The 9,351-nt window shown below is 41.2% G+C and overlaps 1 protein-coding gene across 2 annotated transcripts in view; it reads right to left on the reverse strand.

The window, feature by feature from the left end:
* Nucleotides 1-81, reverse strand: part of SLC37A4 (solute carrier family 37 (glucose-6-phosphate transporter), member 4) — a 6,761-nt gene extending 6,680 nt beyond the window's left edge. The window contains exon 1 of one of the 2 annotated variants that reach the window (XM_010830443.1): nucleotides 25-81. The gene's annotated coding sequence lies outside the window, so the exon portion shown is untranslated. The remainder of the gene's footprint in view (nucleotides 1-24) is intronic. The other variant, XM_010830440.1, reaches the window with a different exon arrangement.
* Nucleotides 82-9,351: the final 9,270 nt, after the last annotated feature.

A 9,351-nucleotide genomic window follows, 5' to 3' on the forward strand; every position in this document is an offset into this window, starting at 1 on the left:
CCTCCCCCGCACACCGCCCCCTACCTGAACAGAGGTGGGAGCCGGAGTAGCAAGGGGCGGGGCCGGCCGGGCCTGGCGCGCGCATGCGCCCGAGCCCTGAATGGGGCGGGGCCTCCGCCTGCGACTTGCAGTCCTGAGAGTCAATCCTGCTGTAATGGTTTAGGTTTAATCTTGCGGGTCACCCGGTCCTCGGACTAGGACAGCGCCGCTTAGGGGCTGGAGTCATATGTTCCCTTCTTAACAGATTGGCTTCGAGAAACCATTTTTCAGTAAGTGCCTCTGGCTACCAGTCACTGTTCTCACAGTCTGGGAAATGTCTTGTGTTTTCTGTAAGAAATTAGTGCAGGCCTCAGTAAGCACAATTTGAACATTTATCTTGTGGTCAGACTGTTGGGGACATAGTTAAAATAGCTGGAGTGTTTAAAGTGTGGACCCTGAGTAAAGCTTAAATTCGAATTCCGGACCCACTACTTGGATCAGTGTGACCCTGGGTAATTAATAATCTCTATGAGCCCCAGTTTATTACCAACCTCATAGGGTGATTGTGAGGGTTGAACAGATTTAGAGCTCCGAAAATTTAGATAACTGCTTTCACCGAGTATATAAAAGAATTGCTGAAATTATTTTAAGTGCTTCAAAGTTGAGAGTAAAGCTGTGTTTTGTTTTGTTTTTTAATCAATTATCTATTTTTTGGCTGCTCTGGGTCTTCAGTTGCTGTGTGGGCTTTCTCTAGTTGTGGTGAGCTGGGTCTACTCTCTCATTTTTGGTGTGCCTGCTTCTCATTGCGGTGGTTTTGCTTGTTGCTAAGCATGGGCTCTAGGGTGCATGGGTTCAGTAGTTGTGGTGCACACAGGTTGCTCCATGACATGTGGGATCCTCCTGGACCAGGGGTCGAATCCGTGTCCCCTGCACTGGCAGGTGGATTCTTAACCACTGGACCACTAGGGAAGTCCCAAGAGTAAAGCTCTTTTAGAGTGATGTTAAAAACACAGCAGCAGGTCCAAAATTGAGTTGCTTATGCTAAGCCCCGCATCACCAAAGGGAGACTTCATTACAGTTTTGCCTCTCCCAGAAATGGGATCTTAGTAAGTTAATCAGGAGTTGCCTGATCAGTACTAGTTATGTCATCTACCTGATAGATCCTCTACCATTCCCTAAAGGAAAGTAACCTGGTAATAACCAATCTGCTTTTTGCCTAGTTTAATTCCTTGTTCCCTTAATTTCTTGTTTCTTCTACCTATAAAAGCCTTTCATTTTGTACAGCTCCTCAGAGTGCCTTTCTAAGTGCTAGATTGGATGTGTCCTGATTTATAAATTGTTGAATGAAGTCAATAAGATCTTTAGAATTTACTCAGTTGAATTTTTTTTTTTTTTGAATTTTGTTTTTTAACAGCAGGAAAATGATCAGGAAAGGGAGGAGGTGGAGGAGAGCCAAGATAAGATAGGACAGTTTGTGGCTGAACTTGATTAATTGAGCAGATATTTACTGAGCCAGAGCCTAGTGTATATCAGGCATGGTGCTTTCATGAGGTAGAGCCCAGGGCCAGGAAAACGATTCTCTCCAAAACCAAGCCATATCAAAATCTGTACTTCACCTAGCAGACAGGGAGCCATTGTTCCCCCCTCACTTATTGTTAAGGTATAAAATACAAAAGGTATGAAAACAAAAAAAAAGTGCAAATCTTAAGTGTACAGCTCAATGTTTTGTTTTTTAAAAACATACGTTAATGCCCTTGTAACTACTGCTTAGATTAACTTAACTTTCCTATCACTTTATTTTGGAAATGTTCAAACCAATAGAAAAATTGCAAGAATACCCTTCACCTCTCAAATGTTAAATTTTTTGCTATGTTTTGAAAATCTCCGTATAACTATACATGTGTTTGTTGTTGAATCATTTGAAAGTTAGTTGAAGGCATTGTGAAGCTTCACCCCTCTATATTTTAGCCTGTATTGCCCTAAAAACAAGGGCATTCTCCTATATAACTAACTACAATGCTCACTTTCAAAAAAATGTTTTTGTTAATATATAGTCCACATTTAAATGTCTCCAATTTTTCCAAAGATGTCTTTTAGAGCTTTTTTAAAATCCAGAATCCAATCAAGGATTATATGTTGCATGTCAGTCACTCAGTCCAGTCACTCAGTCATGTCTGACCCTTTTCAACCCTATGGACTGGAGCACGCCAGGCCTCTCTGTTCATCACCAACTCCCAGAGTTTACTCAAACTTATGTCCATTGAATTGGTGATGCCATCCAACCATCTCATCCTCTGTCATCCCCTTCTCCTCCTGCCTTAAATCTTTCCTAGCATCAGAGTCTTTTCCAATAAGTCAGTTCTTAGCATCAGGTAGCCAAAGTACTGGAGTTTCAGCTTCAGCATCAGTCCTTCCAATGAATATTCAGGACTGATTTCCTTTAGGATGGACTGGTTTGATCTCCTTGCTGTCCAAGGGGCTCTCAAGAGTCTTCTCCAACACCACAGTTCGAAAGCATTAATTCTTCGGCACTCAGCTTTCTTTACAGTCCAACTCTCACATCTGTACATGACTACTGGAAAAACCAAAGCTTTGACTACACGGACTTTTGTTGCCAAAGTAATGTCTCTGCTTTTTAATATGCTATCTAGGTTGGTCATAGCTTTTCTTCCAAGAAGCAAGCATCTTTTAATTTCATGGCTGTAGTCACCATCAGCAGTGATTTTGGAGCCCCCCAAAATGAAGTCTGTTCCTGTTTCCCCATCTATTTGCCATGAAGTGATGGGACCAGATGCCATGATCTTAGTTTTTTGAATGTTGAGTTTTAACCCAACTTTTTCACTCCACACTTTCATCAAGAGGCTGTTTAGTTCTTCACTTTCTGCCATAAGAGTGGTGTCATCTGCATATCTGAGATTATTTATATTTCTCCCAGCAATCTTGATTCCAGCTTCTGCTTCATCCAGTCTGGGATTTTGCATGATGTACTCTGCATATAAGTTAAATAAGCAGGGTGACAATATACAACCTTGACATATTCCTTTCCCCATTTGGAACCAGTCTGTTGTTCCATGTCCAGTTCTAACTGTGCTTCTTGACCTGCATACAAACTTCTCAAGAGGCATGTCAGGTGGTCTGCTATTCTCATCTCTTGAAGAATTTTCCACAGTTTGTTGTGATCCGCACAAAGGCTTTGGCATAGTCAATAAAGCAGAAGTAGATGTTTCTCTGGAACTCTCGCTTTTTCAATGATCCAACAGATGTTGGCAATTTGATCTCTGGTTCCTCTGCCTTTTCTAAATCCAACTTAAACATCTGGAAGTTCTCGGTTCACATACTGTTGAAACCTGGCTTGGAGAATTTTGAGCATTACTTTACTAGCATGTGAGATGAGTGCAATTGTGCGGTAGTTTGAGCATTCTTTGGCATTGCCTTTCTTCGGGATTGGAATGAAGACTGACCTTTTCCAGTTCTTTGGCCACTGCTGAGTTTTCCAAATTTACTGGCATATTGAGTGCAGCACTGTCACAGCATCATCTTTTAGGATTTGAAATAGCTCAATTGGAATTCCATCACCTCCACTAGCTTTGAATAGCAAGGAGAGATAAGAAAGCCTTCCTAAGTGATCAATGCAAAGAAATAGAGGAAAACAATAGAATGGGAGAGACTAGAGACCTCTTCAAGAAAATTACAGATCCCAAAGGAACATTTCATGCAAAGATGGGCTCGATAAAGGACAGAAATGGTATGGACCTAACAGAAGCAGAAGATAGTAAGAAGAGGTGGCAAGAATACACAGAAGAACTGTACAAAAAACATCTTAATGACCCAGATAACCACAATAGTGTGATCACTCACCTAGAGCCAGACATCCTGGATTTCAAAGTCAAGTGGGCCTTAGGAAGCATCACTATGAACAAAGCTAGTGGAGGTGATGGAATTCCAACTGAGCTATTTCAAATCTTAAAAGATGATGCTGTAAAAGTGCTGCAGTCAATATGCCAGCAAATTTGGAAAACTCAGCAGTGGCCACAGGACTGGAAAATGTCGGTTTTCATTCCAATCCCAAAGAAAGGCAATGCCAAAGAATGTTCAAATTACCACCCAATTGCACTCATCTCACATGCTAGCAAAATAATGCTCAAAATTCTCCAAGCCAGGTTTCAACAGTATGTGAACCGAGAACTTCCAGATGTTCAAGCTGGATTTAGAAAAGGCAGAGGAACCAGAGATCAAATTGCCAACATCCATTGGATCATTGAAAAAGCAAGAGAATACCAGAAAAACATCTACTTCTGCTCCATTGACTGCGGTAAAGCCTTTGTCTATGTGGATCACAATAAACTGTGCAAAATTCTTCAAGAGATGGGAGTAGCAGACCACCTGACCTGCCTCCTGAGAAGTCTGTATGAAGGTCAAGAAGCAACAGTTAGAACTGGACATGGAACAATGAACTGGTTCCAAGTTGGGAAAGGAGTATGTCAAGGCTATATATTGCTATATTATTTAACTTATATGCAGAGTACATCATGCAAAATTCCAGACTGGATGAAGCACAGGCTGAAGTCAATATTGCTGGGAGAAATATCAGTAATCTCAGATATGTAGGTGATACCACCCTTATGGCAGAAAATGAAGAGAAACTAAACAGCCTCTTGATGAAAGTGAAAGAGGAGAGTGAAAAAACTGGCTTAAAAGTCAACATTCAGAAAACTAAGATCATGGCATCCGGTCCCATCAGTCCATGGCAAACAGATGGGGAAACAGTGGAAACAGTGACAGACTTCATCTTGGGGGACTCCAAAATCACTGCAGATGGTGACTGCAACCATGAAATTAAAAGATGCTTGCTCCTTGAAAGAAAAGCTATGACCAACCTAGATAGCATATTAAAAAGCAGAGACATTATTTTGCCAGTAAAGGTCCATCTAGTCAAAGCTATGGTTTTTCCAGTAGGCATGTGTGGATGTAAGTGTTGGACTATAAAGAAAGTTGAGTACTGAAGAATTAATGCTTTCGAACTGTGGTGTTGGAGAAGACTCTTGAGAGCCCCTTGGACAGCAAGGAGATCAAACCAGTCCATCCTAAAGGAAATCAGTCCAGAATATTCACTGGAAAGACATGCTGAAGCTGAAACTCCAAAACTTTGGCCACCTAATGCAAAGAACTGACTCATTGGAAAAGACCTTGATGCTGGGAAAGACTGAAGGCAGGAGGAGAAGGGGATGACAGAGGATGAGATGGTTGGATGGCATCACTGACTCGATGGACATAAGTTTGACCAAGCTCCGGGAGTTGGTAACGGACAGGAATAACCCCAGGCTGCTGCAGTCCATGGAGTTGCAAAGATTCGGATGTGACTGAGCAACTGAACTGACTGACTGGAGTCTTAGTATTAGTGAAGTATGGACAATAAATTATCTGGAAGATATCAACAACATTATGGACTTGCTTCCACAATAAAGTAGAAAATCATGATGGAGAAGGCAATGTGGCTGGAGATAATGGTGGTGATGAGGAGGAAGAGGATTCTCCTGACTCTGAAAGTCCAGATGATTCTGAAAGTGACTCACAGTCAGAGAAACAAGAATGTGGTGAAGAACTCCAAGCTACTGATAGCCTCAATGAAATGAAGAATCCTCAAAACAAGAGATGCTTAAAGCAACTATAAAATGATGTTTGTTAAATTCAGTCATTCAAAACTCCCAAACACTTAGTCTTTGTATTAAAAGTAGGACTTCCCTGTTGGTCCAGTGGTAGAGTCTGCCTGACAATGCAGAGGACACAGGTTCATGTCCTAGTTTGGGAGGATTCCACGTGCTGAGGGGCAACTAGGCTCATGCTCCAAAAGTACTGAAGCCTGCAAGCGCTAAGGCCCCTTGCACATGAGAAGGACTGCACTGAGAAGCATGCGCACTGCAACTGGAGAAAGCCTGTGTGCAGCAACCAAGATCCAGGAAGTGAAAGTCGCTCAGTTGTGTCTGACTCTTTGCAACCCCATAGCCTATACAGTCCATGGAATTCTCCAGGTCAGAATACTGGAGTGGGTGGCCTTTCCCTTCTCAAGAGGATTTTCCTAACCAAGGGGTTGAACCCAGGTCTCCTGGATTGTAGGCGAATTCTTTACCAGCTGAGCCACAAGGGAAACCCAAGAATACTGGCGTGGGTAGTCTATCCCTTCTCCAGGGGATCTTCCTGACCTAGGAATCGAACCGGGGGTCTCCTGCATTGCAGTCGAATTCCTTACCAACTGAGCCACCAGGGAAGCCCACAGATCCAGCGAAACAGAAAATAAATGAGTTTTTTAAAATAAATAAAAGTAAGCCTTACCATTACAATGCACAGTGGAAGACTGCTCAAAAACCACAGAGCTTTGTATTATAATTTTAAAAGTCCTTTTAAAATAATTATAAAGACTTTTCTTTCAGATGCGATGGGTCACACTGTTATGGGTGTGACTGCAAACACTGTTGTAAAGAGTAAGCATTGTACAAAATAAGAAATAAGTACAATACTCAATTTCCTTTCTTATTAGCATCATCAATTACACTTTTCTACCCCTTCAAATAGAGTTATGGAGTTTGGGGGAAGACACTAATTTTTTGTTTGTAGAAGCTCTTTTATATTTTTTTGTTCCTTCATACTTTTCTCTTATAAAAAGTTCATCTGGGACTTCCCTGGTGGTCCATTGGCTAAGAGTCTGAGCTCCCAATGCAGGGGGCCTGGGTTCAATCCCTGGTCAGGAAACTAGATTTCACATACCACAACAAAGACCCAGAGAAACCAAATAAAATAAATTATTTTAAAAAGTTTATCTGATACTGTGATGTCTTCATGATAAATATTCTTTTTTAATATTTTGTTATAGTAGAATTATTCATCATGGATGTTTCTGCTACTAATAACAGTCTAAATTAATGCTGGCAAAAGATTGAGTGTGTCGACTGAAAAAAAAAAGCACAACCTAAAAGCTGAGAATTGTGTTTCATTTGGCCAACTTTGCTGAAGATTTAATCCTGGAAGACAGTCTCTCAGAGCTATCTCAGATAGCTATCTCAGATAGCTCTGAGAGACTGCCCCAAAGAGATGAAGAAGAAGTCATGTTATATAGGAGTTTTTGCAACAAAAACAAGTAGTCCAGAACATCAAAAGATTACTGTTAATTAAACAAAAAACAGATATCTCAAGTTAATGAATTTAGCACTTCCCTATATATGGGAAGTTGTAAGAGTCTGGGCTCATTGAAATCATTTCTTTCCTATGCACATTAACTATTTGGGCCAGTATCCTATTTTACTCCACCCTAAATCCCCTTAGACAGCAAGAGATCAAACCAGTTTATTCTAAAGGAAATCAACCCTGCATATTCATTGGAAGGACTGATGCTGAAGCTGAAGCTCCAATACTTTGGCCACCTGATGCAAAGAGCAGACTCATTGGATAAGACTCTGATGCTTGGAAAGATTGAAGGCAGAAGGAGAAGGGTTGACAGAGGATAATGTGGTTGGATGGCATCACTGATTCAGTGGACATGAGTTGAAGCAAACTCCAGGAAATAATGAAGGACAGGGAAGCTTGGCGTGCTGCATTCCATGGGGTTGCAAAGAGTTGGACACAACTGAGCAACTGAACAACAAAAAAATTCTCTCAGGGTGCACAGGTGGGGTTGGCTGCAGTGGCTGAGGGGTTGATGACTTCAACATCCTTTGTTTACTGAAACGACATTCTTCATCCATAGATACTCAGTTTATTCTTGCAGATTCAACTCTAGTCTTTTGAACCAAAGCCACAGGAGAGCAAGTATTTTCACAGCTAATATAATGGCATTGCAACTGTCGTATGTTCAGAATGATATGATCCCAAGCAGGCTTTATATAATTTGAATTGTATTATACATTAGATGTTTTATAAAATTTGGCCAATTTTTACAGAAGAAATTATTTCTCTGATACTTTGGTCCTATCTATGTAAAACTAGCTTTTTTTTTTTTTTTTTCTTTTTCTTTTTGGCTGTGCTGCAGAGCTTGTGGGATCTTAGTTCCTCTAACAGGGATTGAACCGAGGCCACGGCAGTGAAAGCCTGGAATCCTAATCACTAGACCTCCCCAAACTAGATATTTAAAAAAGTAATATTAGTGACCAAATTTAATTTTCTTCCTAAGGCCTAAATAAAAAGAAATCAGTTTCCCATTAAAGAAAGAAAAGGAAGAGAAAGAAAGAAAGATGGAGTAGGAAATGGCAACCCACTCCAGTATTCTTGCTTGGAAAATTCCATGGACAGAGAAGCCTAGTGGGTTGCAGGCCATGGGATCACAAAGAGTCAGACTAAGCAAGCATGCAAAATCAATGTTTCAAAACACTTTATTATCTGTTTCAGTCCATTTGAGTTTAGGTTGAGGATGTAGATGCCACTTCTAAAAGGAGATATAATAAACATGTTTTTTAAAAAAAGAAAAAGAAATTTTCATGACTTTAATATTTTTCAAAAGTCTAGGTTAGTTGTTTTGCAAGAATGTCCCTCATATGAATTTGTCTGCTTGTTTTTGCAATACAGATCATGTTAAATAATTTTGGCAGAAGTGCTGTATAGATGGTGATGTGTCCTCAGTGGACCACACATCAGGAGGCATGTGATAAATTTGATCATTTATAGTTAAAATGACACCCACCTGATTTTTATGCTGTAAGAAGCTTTTCCTCCTTGTAATTAGTCATCTATGGGACCATACTTTGATACTACAGATGTATCCTCCTGTTTCAACAATTTGTCACCCAGTGGTTTCAGCATCCATTGATGAATCTTGCCTGAATCATTTATTAACACGGGTGGTTGCAAGTTGGAGGTTTTCTCATTCTATCATTCTTTTTGTATTTATGAATTAGTACCCACTCCAGTGTTCTTGCCTGGAGAATCCCAGGGACAGGGGAGCCTATGGGGTCGCACAGAGTCGGACACGACTGAAGCGACTTAGCAGCAGCAGCAGCAGTCTCCTGTAAAGACCTTGTCCCCCTCCAACCCTGAAAAGATTAGGATCAATGTGGATTCCCAGGTTTTTGTATTTGCTGTATTATATTCCATGCTACCATTATCTATGTCATGCCATGTGGTGCCAAGTCACTTCAGTCGTATCTGACTCTTTGGGACCCCATGGACTGTAGCCCACCAGGCTCCTCTGTCCATGGGATTCTCCAGGCAAGAACACTGGAGTGGGGCCATGCCCTCCTGCAGGGGATCTTCCCAACCCAGGGATCGAACCCATGTTTCCTATGACTCCCGCACTGTAGGTGGATTCTTTACTGCTGAGCCACCAGGGAAGTCCACCATTATTTTTATTAATGCTCAAATTGTCCCACATTTGGCCAGAGGGAGCCC

This window comes from Bison bison, unplaced genomic scaffold (genome assembly GCF_000754665.1).
Source record: "Bison bison bison isolate TAMUID 2011002044 unplaced genomic scaffold, Bison_UMD1.0 scf7180017864518, whole genome shotgun sequence".
In the NCBI taxonomy this organism is placed as follows: Eukaryota; Metazoa; Chordata; class Mammalia; order Artiodactyla; family Bovidae; genus Bison; species Bison bison.